The sequence below is a fragment of the Schistocerca cancellata genome, chromosome 10 (assembly GCF_023864275.1).
Source record: "Schistocerca cancellata isolate TAMUIC-IGC-003103 chromosome 10, iqSchCanc2.1, whole genome shotgun sequence".
Lineage (NCBI taxonomy): Eukaryota > Metazoa > Arthropoda > Insecta > Orthoptera > Acrididae > Schistocerca > Schistocerca cancellata.
In genome coordinates this window covers 16,925,449-16,948,118 of record NC_064635.1, presented here as the reverse complement: position 1 = coordinate 16,948,118, position 22,670 = coordinate 16,925,449, and the positions used below count along the sequence as shown (strand labels likewise).

General features: G+C 45.5%; 1 long non-coding RNA gene across 1 annotated transcript; it reads right to left on the bottom strand.

The window, feature by feature from the left end:
- Positions 1 to 4,211: 4,211 nt before the first annotated feature.
- On the bottom strand, positions 4,212 to 22,648 carry LOC126106462 (uncharacterized). Its single transcript, XR_007523351.1, has 3 exons — positions 22,617 to 22,648; positions 15,972 to 16,019; positions 4,212 to 4,363 (listed from the first exon to the last, which is right to left on the bottom strand). It is a non-coding gene; the product is annotated as an uncharacterized LOC126106462 (long non-coding RNA).
- Between the last annotated feature and the right edge of the window lie 22 nt (positions 22,649 to 22,670).

The window sequence follows — 22,670 nt, the reverse complement described above, 5'->3', positions numbered from 1 at the left end:
GAATGTCGCACGAATGGTAAACTCTTAACATTACTAACATAGGTAGGGACTGCAGCGATTTCAAAGTAGATGGCCAGCCCAATGCCGGGGGCTCGCTCACTGGGATTAGCTCTGTGAGCGGGCCTTAATAGTAGGTTTGTACATCATCTGGCACACCTGCAACGCTGCAGGGTAGATAGTCTCAGAATAACCCAGTGTAGCCAAACCCTGTCCATAGCAAGTGCCATCATTAACCAATTAGTATAAGCTGCTCTGTTATGTACAGGGTGGCGCAGGGAAACGGGAAATTTCGAAATAACGTCATTTCCATGAATAAATTCACAAAACTAGTAATTTTTTAACGAATGTGAATGTATTCAGTATGCCATTATTCAGTACGTCTTTACAATCAAAATGTCCAAAAGCGTCTCTTTACTTTGTAAAACTAAAAAATGGTTCAAATGGCTCGGAGCACTATGGGACTTAACTACTGAGGTCATCAGTCCCCTAGAACTTAGAACTACTTAAACCTAACTAACCTAAGGACACCACACACATCTATGCGCGAGGCAGGATTCGAACCTGCGACCGTAGCGGTTACGCGGTTCCAAACTGACGCGCTTAGAACCGCACGGCCACACCGGCCGGCTTACTTTTTAAAGATGACATCGGAAAGATGTGCTCCCATTCGGCGTTCACAGCCTCTTATGAAAACTCTGGAATGCACGGTGTAGCAAATCTTGGGGAATGGCAGTGATTTCGTTTTCAATGTTCTCCTTCCGTTCATGGATTGTTGCAGGACGTGTACGGTACACCTTGCCTTCGAGATATCCCCACAGGCAGAAGTCGCACACACTAAGATCAGGGGATCTCGCAGGCCATGCAATGTCACCGTTACGTGAAATAATGCGTCTTCCAAACAATTGACGAACTGCTGCCATCGATTGTCGAGCAGTGTGTGACTTGGCTCCGTCCTGCTGAAACCACATGTTTTCGACGTTAAGATTAAGCTCGTACAGTCTCGGTGTAAAGAATGTTTGAAGCATTTCAACATATCGAGCGGATGTTACCGTCACTGCACTACCATCCTCACGTTCAAAAAAATAAGGGCCGATAACACCATGACATTATACAGCACACCATATTGTGACCTTGGCGCTATGTAGTGGTCGCTGGTGAAACTCACAAGAATTGTCCTGCGCCCAGTAACAAAAATTCTGTTTGTTCAGGTGGAAATGGAAATTCGCGTCCTCGTTGATTTTAGCCAATATCTGGCTACTAAACTCCATACGTGACGCTGGGTCTCGTTCATGTAAGAGTTGCACAACCTGCAACTTATAGGGATGGAAGTCTAATTCGTGCAGTATTCTTTGTAAGCTTCGTCGCTTAATCCCTAGCGAAGATGCATGCTGTCGAACGGAGCGGCGAGGACTTCTCTCAATTGCAGCTCAAGCAGCTGCAGTGTTCTCTGGGGTACGTACCGTTGGAATGCCACCTGGAGGTTTGTTTTTCAAGGCAGATCCTGTTTGTTCAAAATTACGCACCCACGTTGTAATCGCATGCGCAGATGGGACACGCCCATGACGTCCAATCTGGTAATGCTGTCGAAATGTTCTCTGCGCGGCAGTCGCACTATCACAATTTTTGTAAAACGCTCTCAGGCTACTGCACATTCCGCACCAGTGCAATTCTCCATGATTACTAAATGGCAATGCGTTCACATCAATTGTGCAAAGTTTCGAACTTCTGCCGGCGTTACAGTGCTGCCAACTGTAACGTTCAAAATTTCCCGTTCCGCTGCGCCACCCTGTATAATAATAATTAAATAAGGTGGTGGGTTAGTGTGTATAACATAATGTTGTATCATAATACTTGTTTTCAATTGTATTAATATCTTGTGTTGTATCAATAAAGTATTTAAAAAAAACTCTCTTGTCAGTCAGTAGTATACAAAATAGCGTATTCCAGCAGGATAATGAGAGACCAAAATGCTCGAGGAGTGTACGGATACTCGACTGGTCTGCTGAGTACCGTCGGCCGGAGTGGCCGTGCGGTTCTAGGCGCTACAGTGTGGAACCGCGTGACTGATACGGTCGCAGGTTCGAATCCTGCCTCGGGCATGGATGTGTGTGATTTCCTTAGGTTAGTTAGCTTTAAGCAGTTCTAAGTTCTAGGCGACTGATGACCACATGACCACAGCAGTTAAGTCCCATAGTGCTCAGAGCCATTTTTTTTTTATTTTTTTTTATTTTTCCTGAGTAGCCTGATTTGTAACACACGCATCACATGTGTCACATGTGGGAAGCGATGGGGAGACAGCCCTCTCCACGTACAGACACGGTACATGTTTCGCGCAAGACAAGAATTCCTCAAGTCGACATTCAGAGGCGGATGGCTTCCGCGGCACGAAGAATACGAGGCTGTATTCTTGCCTGTGGGGCCCAGACGTGACACTGACACTTAATCATGTGGTGCCCATTAAGTGATGAATATCTCCACAAAGGTTGAGAAACCCGAGACTGGTGCCTCGTGGTGCAACACTTTCCATTTACGTGACTCTATTTAACTGAGTACCCATAAATGCATGCTAGACTTGTCTACATAGTTCCGCGTAGTCAGCACGTACACAACTTTCCCACGAGAGCGCGCCCCGCTAAGCACAACAGTGCAGGCGCAGCGCTCGTCCGTCTCCGCACTACGAGATGGCGCTGCCTTAGAGACGGACCAAATTCTGCTTCCACCGATCCACGTATTAATATGTAACGCAGCCAGTGAGATTGCTGCTAACGTAGAACATTTTCTCCTCGCGGATCACACTCGTGCAGTGATACCTGAACGCTCGAGGTATTATAACGAGTGTACAGACTTCCGATTAGTCAGTCTGCATTTGTCTGCACCAGTCTGTACGAGTCTGCATTAGCCTGTACCAGTCTATAGTCAAGTTTCAGTCTGTGCCTAATAAGATTACCATATTACTATACACAGTCATGAAGATAAATGTATAGACACTTTTGTCAAGTATCAGAGATATGTGAGAATAAGAATAACGTGCCAATACCAAAGGAACTTCAGATTGTCAATTCTAAATAGCATCCAGAACCAAGTTAAGTAATTTTTATGCTTATTATTTTAATAAATGTGTGTGAAAATTAATCAAGTTCTGTTTAAAGTTGGTCACCGTCAATGTGCTACTCTAAGTGTGCAAGTGGCATTTCTATCGTCTGACCTAATGGCAGAAGATAAACACGCCACGATAAGACCACGAGACATATTGCTGACACTCGCCTACTTCGTTAGAGTGACAAGTCAAATAATCTGATGGTGTGTGTACCGAAGGTCTTACAGTACGGACACCACAAGACTGAAACTTACCAGCCATCGGCAGAACGGGCCCCAGCAACAAAGAATTTTTTCTTCCAACTCTCTCAGACGTGTCGTGCTGACCACGACGTGTGTTTCACCGCAGATTATTTGATGAACTTTGGTTGCGGAGAGCGGCGACACTTCCTCGCCCGCTGGCCTGATCCAAGCTGGATTCGAACCCACGATGTGCGCCTCAAGAGGTCCTACACAGTCGTACTTTATTCGAGTCACTACGCTATTGCAAGTTGTCACGTCATTCCTAACGTACGCCCCAACAATATTGTGCCAGTTTTTCCAGTCGGCGGTGAGACAATCGCTCTCCGCGTTCATCCACTCCCTTACGCTTCTGCATAAATCTCCACACATACGTACGCAGGAGCTTTCACCGGCGCCGAGCAACTGTTTCAACTCTTCATAAATGTAGCTCTCTATTGTTGTAGCGTTGCTCTGACGAAAGAAAAAGTAAAAGTTTTGCAGAAATTGCTCGTCATCGTGCACTACACTCCTGACATCCTTATTGTCTGCCCTGAGTCTGTAGGAAGAACCGCCCGCTTGAAGAAGTTGCAACCCAGGAACTGATTTCGCCTCGTGTTCCACAAACATATGCCGTGCGTCTTCGTCCAGGTCGAGATTTGTAGACAATACAAGTGCGTAACTGCCAGCCTCTAAAGAGTTCCTGATTTTCTCGTAAGATTCGTGGTACGCCGCTATAGAGAAATCTTTACCGCCCTTCGTATTCCCCTTGGGGCTCGTGAGGCTCGCCTTGGTAACCGTTGTCTGCTTGGCGGACGTCTTGTGCTTCAGTTGCGCCAGCAGAGTACACGCGCCGGGGCTTTGGTTGCTGCTCCAGCAGAGGATGGCGTCGTCAAACTTGCCGCCGGCGGCGTCGTTGGCCGAGAGGGCGAACTGCAGCCCCTCCCGGACGCCCCTCAGAAACAGCAGGGCCAAGCAGCGCTCCTCGTAGCGGTCGCCTTCGCCGGTGGCGCAGCCACCCGTCTTCTCGTACTTCAGCTGGGCCGCCCTGAAACAAAGACCTCCCGTTGCATTGTTCGCTCGGCACACTTCGTCATACAATGTGTCTCTACGTTTTCCAAAGGCAAGTTACCCGTTAGGTATAGGCAACAGAAGTAATCCACTAAATCCGCCAGGTTGGCCGTGCGGTCTAAAGCCGTCGGCACACGGACCGTGCATCCGAACGTTGAGCGTCGAGCGTGCCGAGTTTCTGACGTCATAGCGTGGAATAGCACGTTCGGGAGTCTTTCCGAAGGTGCGGAGCAATGACTATAGATAAATTCTTTTATCTTGGCGGCTCGCGCAAGCCCGCCCTGACACGGGAGATTGCTGCGTTGCCAGTTGCAAACGACGCACGCGCCAAGAGAAGCAGCGCCATAGTATAGTATAGTTCGGAAACTTACGTTTAGGGGGGGGGGGGGCACGCAGTTTATGAGATAAAGCCACTACGGCCGCATTAACCCTTTCGCTGCTACAGAGACGTGCTCCCCGCACTGCTCGCCTGTGCAGAGACATGGTGTTCGGCTCCTTTGACACACTTATCATTCGATTTCACAAAAACTATTTGGCCCAAAAATTTGATTTTTACACGTCTTCTTGACTGATACCTTCCCCCCATAAATGACTTAATTTTGTTTCGATGTTCAACGCAGTTCTGCGCAGCATTAAATGTAGTAAACCATTGTACGAAATTCTGAAGAGTTTGCAAAGGTAAAAGTCCATAGCGTATACTTTCCGTATGGTCGATTTTAGTTTCCACAATGGTGAGAATGAAATGTGGACAAGATACCTAAATTTCATATAAAATTTACTGTATAACAATATCTCATTTAATCTAAGTACCAGATAGGTGTCGTATGTAATAATGAGAAATCTTCCATCTTTCGCGACTGTAACAAAAGTTTTATTTACACTGGGTGCGTTTGGCTTTATTTTAAAGCACTCGTCGACAAGTGCAACTCCCGGAGGATTCTAACACGTCACGCAAAATACCGACAAACACTGTTGGTATGACTTTGAATTACTCACGCTTTGTCGAAGTACAATAGGAAATAAACAATTACCGCTGTTCTTTATTGCGAAAAAGCGGTTCGTGAGAATGAAACAAACACCTTTCCTTGCTATCGCCTGAATTTGGAGCCGTATTGCTTGTTTGGTTTAATTAATTCAAAATGGTTCAAATGGCTCTGAGCACTATGGGACTCAACATCTTAGGTCATAAGTCCCCTAGAACTTAGAACTACTTAAACCTAACCAACCTAAGGACATCACATACACCCATGCCCGAGGCAGGATTCGAACCTGCGACCGTAGCAGTCCCGCTGTTCCGGACTGCAGCGCCAGAACCGCTAGACCACCGCGGCCGACTTTAATTAATTAATAGAATATGAATCAATTGGTATAAAGAATGCTTTTTCCAAACTTTCTATAAAAGAAAGTCTGCTATCAAGACATTGCTTTTCTTCTATTACTTTATTTATGACTGAATGTTTCTAAAACTGAAGACACTCGTCCATGCTCTGCACTGCAGTCGACCTCTGGCAACGTCGTTCTCTGTTCATTGGCTGACTGGGTTTTGTGACGTCAGATGCGCAGAACGAACCTAAACTCGGCTGCCGTCATAAATGACGTGCACTTTAGCATGTCAGATATTCAGAGCGTGCGTCTGAGCGTTGACCAATGAGATGGCGCAACGCCACCTACGTCACACGCACGCCGTCCCCCTTCGGCACAGAGTTGTGAGGCGCCATATTGGCACTCATTTCAAGCTTATATGTATATATTAGGGTGTCCATTCGTCCCGTCTTTCCCGGGACAGTCCCGTTTTTTACCAAAATGTCCCGCTGTCCCGAAAGTTTTTTTGGGGACGCTCAAATGTCCCCTTTTTTATCATTCCGCTTGGCTAGAGTATTTTACGTTACTCGTCGTTTGACTAGCCATTAACTGCGCAATTATTTAGCGCTAGGAGCCGTATGATGACTTTCAGCATATCCCAAACACGTACCAAACTGTCAAAAATCGCAAGTAATTTTAAATATCAAAGAATGGTGTTTACCATTTCTCACCCCTTTTAAAGCATTTGACTGGGTTAATATTGAAAAGGAGCAGCTACAGAGAAATAATATTCAGGACTGTTGTGTTTTTGTTAAAAGTATTCTACCAAATTTTCCTGTCAATGAAGACGAACTGTTCGATGAATTTTCGTGTGCACAGAACCTCATAAAAAGTGAAGAAGGAGACAAAGAAAGAGTTAGTGCAACGTGGTGTAAAATATTTGCTTATTTCAAAAGTAAAAACATTAACTTGAAAAACATGATTCATTTGGTAGAGTTTTGTCTGGCAATTCCTGGGTCAAATGCTGCTATGGAAAGTGTGTTTTCGTTAGTGAGCTCTTTGTGGTCAGATGAAAAAAAAAACAGAATGAAAGTTTAAACAGTGAGGGCCTTGCTCATTGTCAAAACACACTTTAATGGTGTATCGTGTACTGACTCTTATGATACAATTTCAAACGAAAATGCACTTCTTGATAAAGTACATAAAAGTGAAAAGTACGGTGATAGTGTGGCAGAATAATTTGATTTGGGATCATATGAGTGCACGCTGTAAAGGTAACCTTGTATGTGTATTAAATTCAGTCAATACAATATTTAAGTCCGGTTTTTTTTCCTTCATTGTCCCAGGTTTTTCTCTAATTTACTTTAAATGTCCCCTTTTTCAATGAAAATGAAATGGACACACTAGTATATATGCCGTTTCTGAGCATCAGAAAATTCAGAATCGTAGGAAAACCCGTTGTTAACTCTGTGATTCGTTCCAGTGAAATAACGAGAAACATCATATTCGTGGCAAAAGAATTATTGTAACTTGCGTCTTATGAGAGTAGGCTATTTGAAGGCAGTGACACAAGGATGATCCACCCAAAATGCATTGTTCTTGTACAATTTGTTATAATTAAATTTCAATTAGTAACGTATCTACGATAAGGTTTTCTGCAACGGGTAACATACTTGGATTACTTGCGAGATGTGGATGTGTGTTGTTGGTTTAGCTTAATGAGTAGTGTAACTGTCTTGTATTTAGTTGTTAGTTGGCACGGTGGTTCGCGTCTTGACACTCCTCTACTTTATTTCTTATCATTAGCGTTTTTATTAGGTTCTGATACTTTATTATTAGTTTAATATAAGTATATACTATGATATTTGATGTTATGTAAATATAAGTTCACCTTTTTTTGAGGGGTGACTTTGTTCGATTGGCTTAATCTACAGGACAGCTTAAGCTGCTTCCATAAAGATATTTGCCGGCCGGTGTGGCCGAGCGGTTCTAGGCGCTTCAGTCTGGAACCGCGTGACCGCTACGGTCGCAGGTTCGAATCCTGCCTCGGACATGGATGTGTGTGATGTCCTTAGGTTAGTTAGGTTTAAGTAGTTCTAAGTTCTAGGCGACTGATGACCTCAGAAGTTAAGTCGCATAGTGCTCAGAGCCATTTGAACCATAAAGATATTTTGCTCCTATTTCTTTTACGCTTCGTAATTCAGATGTTGCAAAGATTCTGCTACTGGGTAGGGACAGTGATCAAGTAAGACTGACTTTGCGGTTTTAATAAAATGTGGGAATGATGAAATAGTGTTTATCTTATGCGGAGAAGTGTTCCAAATTTGTACCGCACTGTTTGTAATGGAACTTTTATATGTCTCTGTCCTTATTGATTGGACATGGTACATTCCTTTTAGTGGACGATGGAGGAAATGTGAGTTTTAATAGAGCTAACGTGCGAATTTTACTCGCGCCCGTTGAGTAAACAGTTTGATTTACGAACTAGAAACATCGCTCAACTGCCGCTGGAGTGCGTTGGGGCCCACGTACCATATGCACAAGTCGCATCATTCCTGAGCGTTCAGCAGCACGTTGAACTTGGCACGCTCAACGTTTACGTTCGACAGCACGGTCCGTGTGCCGACGGGTTGACGCACGGGTTTCCGGGAGGGAAGGAGCGCCTGGTCCCCGACACGAATCCGCCAGACGGATTTGTGTCGACGTCCGGTGAACGAATGCCGGATATTTGCCACGCCGGAAATTTGCCACACCTGCCCCTTCGCCAGGTAGCGATCCCTCAGGTAAATCGCCGTCTCCACATCTTACTCGATACAACCAGTACATACGGAACCCTCTTCTTCGACATCTTGGCGAGATACAGAGCTCCTTTTCCGAAATCGAAATATTTATAGCTTTTGGGAAACGAAAGCAATTCCGACGATCATGCCAGTATGTAATTAGTTCTGCCAAGTATAAATATAGATCCCTCTGTCTGTACGGTAGCTTCCTTTCACGCTTACTGATTGCGATAGAAAAAGTCCATCGGCATGGGAGCAACAAGAAAGGAACGATGTAAAGAGATTGCGAATGTACGCTAATCATTTCTTTTTCATCGCTGCATTTGTGCCTACTTTAATTGCCACAACTGCATGCCCAAAAGACGATAAGGAAAGAAGAAATGGGTATGTGAATGTTTGAAAAGAAGAACGACATTTTTGTTGTTGTGGTCTTCAGTCTTGAGACTGGTTTGATGCAGCTCTCCATGCTACTCTATCCTGTGCAAACTTTTTCATCTCCCAGTACCTACTGCAACCTACGTCCTTCTGAATCTGCTTAGTGTATTCATCTCTTGGTCTCCCTCTACGATTTTTACCCTCTACTCTGCCCTCCAATACTAAATTGGTGATCCCTTGATGCCTCAGAACATGTCCTACCAAACGATACCTTCTTCTGGTCAAGTTGTGCCACAAACTTCTCTTCTCCCCAATCCTATTCAATACTTCCTCATTAGTTATGTGATCTACCCATCTAATCTTCAGCATTCTTCTGTAGCACCACGTTTCGAAAGCTACTATTCTCTTCTTGTCCAAACTATTTATCGTCCATGTTTCACTTCCATACATGGCTACACTCCATACGAATACTTTCAGAAATGGCTTCCTGACACTTAAATCAATACTGGATGTTAAGAAATTTCTCTTCTTCAGACTGTCTTACAAAAGAACGACATACTCCATATTAATTTACTCTCTAAAATCCGATATCCCTTGCGGCGAAACATTAGTTAATAAAGTGTAGCGGGGCAATGTTCAAAACATGACTGAAAATACGTTCATAAACAGAGATAAGAACATCTATGATTGATATGTCATCTAAAGTCGACGTACAATTTTAAAATGTTAGAAACAAGGAAATGAAATAATACAGAATGCTATGCTTGGAACATACGTTGTTGTTCTACATTGTTTAGCTCTGGTATTTACAGGGTCACAGAGAAAGCATTCTAGGTTTTGGAGGGAAAAGCCGTAATTGTAATGATCTCGACTACAACAGAAACAAGAAGCACAACTGAAGGAAAAATAATATAGTGTGTGTTCCAGCTCACAAGCGACATTGAAGCAGATAGTTCCTGTGACTTGGTATGGACAGAGGTTATATTCGATAACCGGAATAAATTAATAACTGGCTCCTTTTACCGACCCCCGGTCTCAGATGAAACAGTTGCTGAACATTTCAAAGAAAACTCGAGTCTCATCGCAAACAGGTACCATACTCATACAATTATAGTTGGCAGTGACTTCAATCTACCTTTCGTATGTTGACAAAAATACATTTTCAGACCCTACTGTAGATAGAAAACAACTTCCATAAATGTTTAAATGCTTTTTATAAAATTATTTTGAACAATTAGTTCACGAGGCCATTCAAATTGTAAATGCTTACGAAAACACACTTGACCTCTTAGCCACAAATAATGCTGAGCATCGCGACGGATACAGGAATTAGTGAACACACAGTCGTAGCGAGACTCAATTCCGTAACAAAGAAATTCATTAAAACTAAACTCGAAATAGGTCTATTTATAAAAGTAACAGAAAATTCGGTTGACGCCTTTCTAAGAGACAGTCTCCAATCCTTCCAAACTATGTAAGTGAAGACTATATGTGGCTTAAGTTCAAAGAAATAGTATCAACAGCACTCGAGAGATTCATACCAAATAAATTAATATCAGACGGAACTGATCCCCCACGGTACACAAAACACGACAGAAAGCTGTTGCAGGAGCACCGAAAAAGGCACGTATAATTTAGACGAGCGCAAAATCTCCAAGATTGGCGAAGTTTTACTGTGGCTCGAAATTTGGTGCGGATTTCAATGAGAGCTGCATTTAATAGTTTCCACAACGAAACTCTCTCTAGATATGTGGCGGAAAATCCAAAGAGATCCTGGTCCTGTGTTAAGAAAACCAGCGGAAAGGCTCAGTAAGCGATGAGGAGGGGGAAGGGGAGGCAAGGGACCCAACCCTTCGCAGCAGATAAAATCGTGGCAAATGTCCGGCGTGGCAAATGTACGCACACCCCGGTGAACCGGCCAGTCTGCGGATGGTTTTTAGGCGGTTTTCCATCTGCCTCGGCGAATGCGGGCTGGTTCCCCTTATTCCGCCTCAGTTACACTATGTCGGCGAACAAGTTCTCCACATACGCGTACAACACCAGTACTGTACCACGCAAACATAGGGGTTGCACTCGTCTGGGGTGAGACGTTCCCTGGTGGGATCCACCGGAGGCCGAACCGCACAATAACCCTGGGTTCGGTGTGGGGCGGCGGAGGGGTGAAGTGGACTGCGGTAGTCGTCGTGGGGCTGTGGACCACTGCGGCTGCGGTGGGGACGGAGCCTCTCCGTCGTTTTTAGGTCCCCAGTTAACATACAATACAATAATATCAAACTAAATTACAAGTCCATATCACTAACTGCGATATGCTGCAGGATTTTTGAACATCTATTGTGTCCCAACATTACGAACTGTCTCGAAGATAACTGTCAAATTAACATAGTCAACACCAATTTAGAAAACATCGTCCCTGCGAAACACAACTAGTTTGTCACTCACACGAAGTCTGGAGCGTTATCGACAAAGGGTTTCCAAATGATTCCGTATTTGTAGACTTGCCGGAGGCTTCTGCCACCTTTCGTCACAAGGGGTCTATAGCCAAATTAAGCGTGCTTATGGTGTTGACAGATGCGAAAATTACCGAACTATCAGTTTAATAAGTCACGGCTGCAAAATACTAACGTGAATTCTTTACAGACGAATGGAAAAACTGGTAGAAGCCGACCTCGGGGAAGATCAGGTTGGATTCCGTAGAAATATTGGAAAACGTGATGCAGGGAAGGAGTGGTTGGGAAGGGAGTGAGACAGGGTTGCAGCCTCTCCCCGATGTTATTCAATCTGTATAATGAGCAAGAAGTGAAGCAAACAAAAGAAAAATTCGGAGTTGGTATTAAAATCCATTGAGAAGAAATAAAAAAAATTTGAGGTTCGCCGATGACATCGAAATTCTGTCAGACACAGCAAAGGACTTGGAAGAGCAGTTGAACGGAATGAATAGTGTCTTGAAAGGAGGGTATAAGATGAACATCAACAAAAGCAAAACGAGGATAATGGAATGTAGTCGAATCAAGTCGGGTGATGCTGAGGGAATTAGATTAGGAAATGAGACACTTAAAGTAGTAAAGGAGTTTTGCTATTTGGGGAGCAAAATAACTGATGATGGTCGAAGTAGAGAAGATATAAAATGTAGACTGGCAATGGCAAGGAAAGCGTTTCTGAAGAAGAGAAATTTGTTAACATCGAGTATAGATTTAAGTGTCAGGAAGTCGTTTCTGAAAATATTTGTATGGAGTGTAGCCATGTATGGAAGTGAAACATGGACGATAAATAGTTTGGACAGGAAGAGAATAGAAGCTTTCGAAATGTGGTGCTACAGAAGAATGCTGAAGATTAGATGGGTATATTACATAACTAATGAGGAGGTATTGAATAGGATTGGGGAGAAGTTTGTGTCAAAACTTGACTAGAAGAAGTGATCGGTTGGTAGGACATGTTCTGAGGCATCAAGGGCTCAATTTAGTATTGGAGGGCAGCGTGGAGGATAAAAATCGTAGAGGGAGACCAAGAGATGAATACACTAAGCAGATTCAGAAGGATGTAGGTTGCAGTAGGTAGTGGGAGATGAAGAAGCTTGCAGGGGATAGAGTAGCATGGAGAGCTGCATCAAACCAGTCTCATGACTGAATACCACAACAACAACAACATGGAATATCGTCCCAGTTATGCGACTGGATTCGTGATTTCCTGTCAGAGAGGTCACAGTTCGTAGTAACTGACGGAAAGTAATCGGTTAAAACAGAAGTAATTTCTGGCGTTCCCCAAGGTAGCGCTATAGGCCCCCCCCCCCCCCCTGTAGCTCCGGATCTTTATAAACGATCTAGGAGACAATCTAAGCAGCCGTCTGTGTTTGTAGATGGCGCTGACGTTTATCTTCTACTAAAGTCATCAGAAAATCAAATCGAAAGTGAAAAACGATTTACAAAAGATATATGTATGGTGCGAAAATTGGCAGTTGACCCTAAAGTGTGAGAAGATCCACATGAGTGCTAAAAGGAATCCGTTAAATTTCGGTTACACGTAAAATCAGTCAAATAAGTAAAATTCAGCTGCTTATTAGGATATATAATTACGAACCACTTAGAATGGAAATATCTCATACAGAATGTTGGGGGGAAGGCTAACCAGAGACTGCGTTTTATTCGCAGAACAGAAGACACAGCAGATCCTGTAAAGAGACTGCCTACATTACGCTTGTCGGTCCTCTTTTGGAATACTGCTGCGCGGTCTGGCATTATTACCAGATAGCATTAACGGAGTACATCGAGAAAGTTCAAAGAACAGCAGCACATTTTGTATTTTCAAGGAATAGAATATGATACAGGATTTGAGGTGGACATCATTAAGACAAATGCGATCATTGAAAGATATGACATAAAACGTCAGAACGTCAGAACGGTTTCCATTAGGATGTTCAAACTGCACGGTTAGCCGCAGGGATTGATGAGAATTAGTATACGCATGCATGTTTGGCTTAGGGACGAAGCCCACTTTCATTTGGATAGGTCCGTCAGTAAGGAAAATTTGCGCACTTGGAGAAGCGGGAACTCGCACTTCGCGATCTGGAAGTGTCTTCACACTCAGTGGGTCACTGTGTGCTGTGCAGTGTCCAGTCCCGGAATAATCGGTGCGATATTACTTGATGGCACAGTGGCCACCGATCGATGCGTGAAGGTTTTGGAAGATGATACCATCCCCATTATTCAGAGTGACCCTGATGTCGACAAGATGCTGAGGCACGCAAGCCTCCCCACCAGTGACAAGGTCTAAGGTGGATGGGTGGCTTTTTTTTCATATAGTTCAATAATTATCACCCTATATCATGGTGCAAAATATGTAGTCTACTTCAGTGGCCCAATGGTGAACGTAAGGGAACCCTGTCCGTGCAACGGGGTTGATACTGCCAGGACACGTTAAAATAGAGAAAAATGTAATGGAAAATGGAAAATTAGGTACACGTATAAAAAATATTTCTATTCACAATCTCGATCGGTTTTAGCGACAGCTGCGCTACAATATGGGCCATTAAATGAACGTGTTCGCCTCCTATTAACTGTGATAGCAAGTAAACGCTGACACCAAAAGGTGTAGGAGCGTTCTGTCCAGAGGCAGATGAAATCCTGTACCATACCTACTACTCTCGACAAAATACATTGTGTGCAGAACCAGTACACAGGGGTGTCGATGGCTGTGTACGTAATGGGTGACAAAGACGAAGTAAGCTGTGTCGTGTTGAAAACGGAAATAGCTTTCCTGCTTCGCAATTTCTCGCCCTGTTTTTGGTCAACGAATGCTCTATTGCAGTGGGTGACATCATCATCAATTTCGTGCATCATGTATTAACAGCCTGAGACACCATGTCTAACTTTCGATTCCATAACCAAATTTCGCGAAACCCCATACGCTGCCAACGCTGTTTTCCCTTTTTGTTCGTTTCAATGAAAATATGTCACCATAGCCTCCATACCACATCTCATCATCATTGCCAACATGGTTTCCTCTTTTTTTGGAACTATGAAAACTATGAAAGGGCGGGGTGAAGATGAAGATTTACATCCCATCGAAGATGGCCTCATTACAGACAGCACAGAAGCTCGCGTTAGGGAAGGAAACGACCTAGATCTTTTCAAACGAATCACCCTCGCACTTGCCTTGAGTGGTTTACGGAAATCACAGGAAAACCTAGATCAGATGGGCGTCCGAATCATTGTCCAGTGATTGCGAGTCTCGTATAGCCACTGAATAATATTGCTCGAAACAAAACAAGAAAAAGAAAAAGTTAGTCAGTCACGCGAATGTTGCTCACAACTGTGCACACAGAATAACATACGCTGTATGATCAAAAGTATCCGGACACCTCCAAAAACATACGTTTTTCATATTAGGTGCATTGTGCTGCCACCTACTGCCAGGTACTTCATATCAGCGACCTCAGTAGTCATTAGATATCGTGAGACAGCAGAATGGGGCGCTCCACGGAACTCACGGACTTCGAACATGATCAGGGGATTGGGTGTCACTTGTGTCACACGTCTCGACGCGAGGTTTCCACACTCCTAAACATACCTTGGTCCACTGTTTCCGATGTGATAGTGAAATGGGAGCGTGAAAGAACACGTACAGCACAAAAGGTACAGGCCGACCTAGTCTGTTGACTGACAGAGACTGCCGACAGCTGAAGAGTGTTGTAATGTGTAATAGGCAGACATCTGTCCAGACCATCACACAGGAATTCCAAACTGCATCAGGATCCACTGCAAGTACTATGACAGTTAGGCGGAAGGTGAGAAATCTTGGCTTTCATGGTCGAGCGGCTACGCATCACGCCGGTAAATGGCAAACGACGCCTCGCTTGGTGTAACGAGCGTAAACATTGCACGATTGAACAGTGGAAAAACGTTGTGTCGGGTGATGAATCACGGTACACAACGTGTCGATCCGATGGCAGTGTGTGGGTATGGCGAATGCCCGGTGAACGTCATCTGCCAGCGTGTGTAGTGCAAACAGTAAAATTCGGAGGCGGTGGTCTTGCGGTGTGGTCGTGTTTTTCATGGAGGGGTTTGCTGCCCTTGTTGTTTGGCGTGGCACTATCACAGCACAGGCCTACATTGATGTTTTAAGCACCTTCTTGCTTCCCACTGTTGAAGAGCAATTCGAGGATGGCGAATCCATCTTTCAACACGATCGAGCACCTGTTCATAATGCACGGCCTGTGGCGGAGTGGTTACACGGCAATAACATGGACTGGCCTGCACAGAGTCCTGACCTGAATCCTATAGAACACCTTTGGGGTGTTTTGGAACGCCAACTTCGTGCCTGGCCTCACTGACTTCTCCTCAGTGCAGCACTCCGTGAAGAATGGGTGGTCATTCCCCGAGAAACCTTCCAGCACCTGATTGAACGTATGCCTGCGAGAGTGTAAGCTGTCATGAAGGCTAGGGGTGGGCCAAACCACATTGAATTCCAGTATTACACGAACGTGTTAAGTCATTTTCAGCCAGGTGTCTGGATACTCTTGACCACACAGTGTATAGCTCACTAAGGGTGAAACAAGTAAGATTAGAAGCTCACACCCCAGAAGAACGAGACGGATCTCATGAATTTTGACCAACTTCTTTCAGCGTTACTCACCCGGTTCCCCTCTTCAGCAGGTCAGCTCGCTCCTTGATGAATGACATCCTGTAAAACATAAAAAACAGCATTATTAGCACTGAAAGTACTCAGATTGTACGCCTGCCACCTTCCACAGTCCTGGTGTAAGGCTATCGAAGTTCAAAATGTCTCGTTTGTGAGTTATGAGTAGTAGTCCAGTGCTCAGTATGAAGCTTGGTACGAACGCTGGGCACGTTGCTACTGGTGATGGTGTGTCCTTGCCTCTCTGTGGCTTCTGAACTGACTGACCCTGTCACTTACCGGTGGACCCGCACCCTAACCTGGATGCCGAACCATAGTGTTGTTCGCATTTTTCACATCAACAAATTACTCATATGACATGTGTCACCACACCGCTCTCGTTGTGTTGTGTAAGTACACACTGTATTTGTTATAGCTGGAATGATGTAGCAGCATTAAATCATCAAAGTCAAGATTACCTCAGAGTGACCGGTACGTGGTTTGGAACCAATGGTCTGTGTGTTAACCGTGGAAAAAGCCGTCAGTATTCTCTTCAGTTTGTGTTTTGGATCATGACGATGAGCGTGGTTCTGCGAAACTCCTTGTATCTGTGCACGAAGTTAGCGTGCGTTAAATATTTGTAAAGTAAACTAATGTGTAGTGTTAGTACTGACAAGGGAACCTCTCCATCGCACCCCCCTCAGATTATGTTTTAATGTGGCACAGTGGATAGGCCTTGAAAAACTGAACACAGATCAATCGAGAAAACAGGAGTAAGTTGTGTGGCACTATGAAAAAAATAAGCAAAATTTACAAACTGAGTGGTCCATGCGCAAGGTAGGCAGCATCAAGGACAGTGTGAGCTCAGGAGCGCCGTGGTCCTGTGGTTAGCGTGAGCAGCTGCGGAACGAGAGGTCCGCGGCCGTACCTTTTTGTAGCACCCTGTATATTGTGAAGCAGCAGGCCTTAAGTGGAAATACCACATAAAACAGGTAGTGGGAAAAGCAGACACCAGACTCAGATTACTGGGAAGAATCTTAAGGCAATGTAACTCATCCACGGAACAAGTGGCATATAAGGCGCTTTTTCGCCAGATTCTTGGGTACTGTTCATCTGTCTGGGATCCCCATCAGCTAGAACGGATAGAGGAGATAGACAAGTCCAACCAAGAGCGGCTCGTTTCGCCACGGGATCGTTCAGCTGGTGAGAGAGCCTTAAGGATATGCTAAAACAAACTCCACTGGCAGACGTTACAAGAGAGGCGATGTGCATCACGCAGAGATTTACTGTTGAAATCTCGGGACAGCACTTTTCAGGAGGAGTCGGACAACATATTACTTCTCCCACATACATCTCACGCATCGACCACGAGGAGAAGATTCTAGAAATTAGAGCCAATACTCGAGACTTACCGACAACCATTCTACTCACTCACTATTTGCGAGTGGAACAGGGTTGGAAGGACCAGAAAGTAGTACCGAAAGTAACCTCCGTCACACACCGTTAGGTGGCTTGCGGGGTATGATGTAGATGTAGAGATTTGTAGGGACGAATTAGACATTTGAGCCGTGGAAGGGGAACAAGGGGGAAACAAATGGTAGCACCGAAATTTTTCTCTTAACAGGGTGGCTTTATTAGAATGAACAGTTACACTAATTCTCACACACAAATAAACAAAAGATGTTATGTGGATATATGTCCGGAAACGCTTAATTTCCATGTTAGAGCTCATTTTAGTTTCGTCAGTATGTACTGTACTTCCTCGATTCACCCCCAGTTGGCCCAATTGAAGGAAGGTAATGTTGACTTCGGTGCTTGTGTTGACATGCGACTCATTGCTCTACAGTACTAGCATCAAACACATCAGTACGTAGCATCAACAGGTTAGTGTTCATCACGAACGTGGTTTTGCAGTCAGTCCAATTTTACAAATACGGAGTTGGCAGATGCCCATTTGATGTACGGATTAGCACGGGGCAATAGCCGTGGCGCGGTACGTTTGTATCGAGACAGATTTCCAGAACGAAGGTGTCCCGACAGGAAGACGTTCTAAGCAATTGATCGGCGTCTTAGGGAGCACTGAACATTCCAGCCTATGATTCGCAACTGTGGAAGACCTAGAACGATGAGGACACCTGCTATGGACGAGGCAATTCTTCGTGCAGTTGACGATAATCCTAATGTCAGCGTCAGAGAAGTTGCTGCTGTACAAGGTAACGTTGACCACGTCACTGTATGGAGAGTGCTACGGGAGAACCAGTTGTTTCCGTACCATGTACAGCGTGTGCAGGCACTATCAGCAGCTGATTGGCCTCCACGGGTACACTTCTGCGAATGGTTCATCCAACAATGTGTCAATACTCACTTCAGTGCAAATGTTCTCTTTACGGATGAGGCTTCATTCCAACGTGATCAAATTGTAAATTTTCACAATCAACATGTGTGGGCTGACGAGAATCCGCACGCAATTGTGCAATCACCTCATCAACACAGATTTTCTGTGAACATTTGGGCAGGCATTGTTAGTGATGTCTTGATTGGGCCCCATGTTCTTCCATCTACGCTCAATGGAGAACGTTATCATGATTTCATACGGGATACTCTACCTGTGCTTCTAGAACATGTGCCTTTACAAGTACGACACAACATGTGGTTCATGCACGATGGAGCTCCTGCACATTTCAGTCGAAGTGTTGGTACGCTTCTCAACAACAGATTCGGTGACCGATGGATTGTTAGAAGCGGACCAATTCCATGACCTCCACGTTCTCCTGACCTCAACCCTCTTGACTTTCATTTATGGGGGCATTTGAAAGCTCTTGTCTACGGAACCCCAGTACCAAATGTAGAGACTCTTCGTGCTCGTATTGTGGACGGCTGTGATACAGTACGCCTTTCTCCAGGGCTGCATCAGCGCATCAGGGATTCCATGCGACGGAGGGTCGATGTATGTATCTTCGCTAACGGAGGACATTATGAACATTTCCTGTAAGAAACTGTTGGAAGTCACGCTGGTACGTTTTGTTGCTGTGTGTTTCCATTCCATGATTAATGTGATTTGAAGAGACGTGATAAAATGAGCTCTAACATGGAAAGTAAGCGTTTCTGGACACATGTCCACTAAACATATTTTCTTTCTTTGTGTGTGAGGAATGTTTCATGAAAGTTTGGCGGTACCTTTTTGTAACACCCTGTATAGAAATGATCTAGTAGATAGTGTCGGAAGTTCCATGCAGCATTTCGCGGACGATGCTATAGTATACAGATAAGTTGCAGCTTTCTAGAGTTGCAGCGAAATGCAGGAAGATCTGCAGCAAATAGGCACTTGGTGTAGGGAGTGGCAGCTGACACTTAACATAGACAAATGTAATGTACTGCGAATGCATAGAAAGAAGGATTCTTTATTGTATGATTATACGATAGCGGAACAAACACTAGTAGCAGTCACTTCTGTAAAATATGTAGGAGTATGCGTACGGAAAGATTTGAAGTGGAATGATCATATAAAATTTATTGTTGGTAAGGCGGGTGCCAGGTTGAGATTCATTGGGAGAGTCCTTATAAAATGTAGTCCATCAACAAAGGAGGTGGCTTAGAAAACACTCGTTCGACCTATACATCAGTATTGCTCTTCAGTGTGGGATCCGTACCAGGTAGAGTTGACAGAGGAGTTGGAGAAAATCCAAAGAAGAGCGGCGCGTTTCGTCACAGGGTTATTTGGTAAGCGTGATAGCGTTACGGAGATGTTTAGCAAACTCAAGTGGCAGACTCTGCAAGAGAGGCGCTCTGCATCGCCGTGTAGCTTGCTGTCCAGGTTTCGAGAGGGTGCGTTTCTGGATGAGGTATCGAATATATTGCTTCCCCTTACTTATACCTCCCGAGGAGATCACAAATATAAAACCAGAGAGATTCGAGCGCGCACGGAGGCTTTCCGGCAGTCGTTCTCCCTGCGAACCATACGCGACTGGAACAGGAAAGGGAGGTAATGACAGTGGCACGTTAAGTGCCCTCCGCCACATATCGTTGGGTGGCTTGCGGGGTATAAATGTAGATGTAGATGTAGAAGGCCGCTCTGGACAGTTGCGCCTTGACATTTTATGGCAGACGCTGTCTCGAGCAGTTTCCCATCAGCAGCGCAGTAGCACAGTGGTGGATTTATTTTTCTACGTGTGAGCAGTATGTTACATTTATTTACGCTCGGCGTCAACACACCATTCATGAATTCTCTACAGGTCGTTCTGCAAATTCTTACTACCTTCTGGCGTTGCTGCTTCGGTACAGACAACTGCAACATTTGCGAATAGCCTTAAAGAGCACCCGATCTTTTGTACTAGATTACACTCCTGGAAATGGAAAAAAGAACACATTGACACCGGTGTGTCAGACCCACCATACTTGCTCCGGACACTGCGAGAGGGCTGTACAAGCAATGATCACACGCACGGCACAGCGGACACACCAGGAACCGCGGTGTTGGCCGTCGAATGGCGCTAGCTGCGCAGCATTTGTGCACCGCCGCCGTCAGTGTCAGCCAGTTTGCCGTGGCATACGGAGCTCCATCGCAGTCTTTAACACTGGTAGCATGCCGCGATAGCGTGGACGTGAACCGTATGTGCAGTTGACGGACTTTGAGCGAGGGCGTATAGTGGGCATGCGGGAGGCCGGGTGGACGTACCGCCGAATTACTCAACACGTGGGGCGTGAGGTCTCCACAGTACATCGATGTTGTCACCAGTGGTCGGCGGAAGGTGCACGTGCCCGTCGACCTGGGACCGGAACGCAGCGACGCACGGATGCACGCCAAGACCGTAGGATCCTACGCAGTGCCGTAGGGGACCGCACCGCCACTTCCCAGCAAATTAGGGACACTGTTGCTCCTGGGGTATCGGCGAGGACCATTCGCTACCGTCTTCATGAAGCTGGGCTACGGTCCCGCACACCGTTAGGCCGTCTTCCGCTCACGCCCCAACATCGTGCAGCCCGCCTCCAGTGGTGTCGCGACAGGCGTGAATGGAGGGACGAATGGAGACGTGTCGTCTTCAGCGATGAGAGTCGCTTCTGCCTTGGTGCCAATGATGGTCGTATGCGTGTTTGGCGCCGTGCAGGTGAGCGCCACAATCAGGACTGCATACGACCGAGGCACACAGGGCCAACACCCGGCATCATGGTGTGGGGAGCGATCTCCTACACTGGCCGTACACCACTGGTGATCGTCGAGGGGACACTGAATAGTGCACGGTACATCCAAACCGTCATCGAACCCATCGTTCTACCATTCCTAGACCGGCAAGGGAACTTGCTGTTCCAACAGGACAATGCACGTCCGCATGTATCCCGTGCCACCCAACGTGCTCTAGAAGGTGTAAGTCAACTACCCTGGCCAGCAAGATCTCCGGATCTGTCCCCCATTGAGCATGTTTGGGACTGGATGAAGCGTCGTCTCACGCGGTCTGCACGTCCAGCACGAACGCTGGTCCAACTGAGGCGCCAGGTGGAAATGGCATGGCAAGTCGTTCCACAGGACTACATCCAGCATCTCTACGATCGTCTCCATGGGAGAATAGCAGCCTGCATTGCTGCGAAAGGTGGATATACACTGTACTAGTGCCGACATTGTGCATGCTCTGTTGCCTGTGTCTATGTGCCTGTGGTTCTGTCAGTGTGATCATGTGATGTATCTGACCCCAGGAATGTGTCAATAAAGTTTCCCCTTCCTGGGACAATGAATTCACGGTGTTATTATTTCAATTTCCAGGAGTGTATTTATATACATATTGTAAAAACCAGCGGTCTTATCACACTTCCCTGTGGTACTACGGACATCTCAACAGATGTCACAATGAATATCTGAAATCCCAGCCAACACAGCTTCATATTCGCGTCACATGTGGTCCAAGCTGTTCCGAAATGCATTCTGTGGATCATATGGCCCAGTTTGGCCGTCTGCGTAAGTGGATGCTGGCCATGCGCCACACACGTTCGAACTAGTCACCCCTGCGGCGGCAAACTGTCGAGAGCTTTTCGTGTCTGTCGCAGGACTGTTTGCCTCTGAAACTTCCGACTCTTGACTCGCTCCTTAAAATTACCTTCGTCTCAAGACCGCAGTACTGCCATACATCTATCACAGCTCAGTATCTTATTTCATTTTGATTACACAAGTGTGTACACTGCTTCGCGGCCTTTGTTCGTGCAGTTCGTTGGGGCATTTCGCTTCTGTTCGAAAGAAATTAGTCTGTGAGCGTATTCTGCGACCTGGACAAACCCTTTAGCTACGTAGATCACACAAAAACTAAACTGTTAAGACGCTAATGTAATCCATCCGGTGTATGACATCTAACCTTCATAAGAGAACATTTTCCAACGGTTACTCTGTCATTTTGAAACTGCCCGCACTTCAGCCTTCACAGTGAATATTTTTGAAACCCTTCGACGAACATTAGCCACAGTCTGCACACCGCAGACTGAGTGACTGCTTCGTCCCCGTGAACCTCACACACGACACAGTGGGTGTCTGAATTCCCAGCCAACGCAGCAACTCGTTTACGCGACGCACACTGGAAACTCCTCCGCAGTGCGCCACGTTTCATCAACGGAACCTACTTGTGGATCACCTGGCTAGGTTTTCCATCTGAGCAAGTGGAAACACTCTTTCAAACTACTCACCTCTACGCCGAGAACTTGTGGAACGCTTGTCGTATCTTTGACAGCACTGGGCTC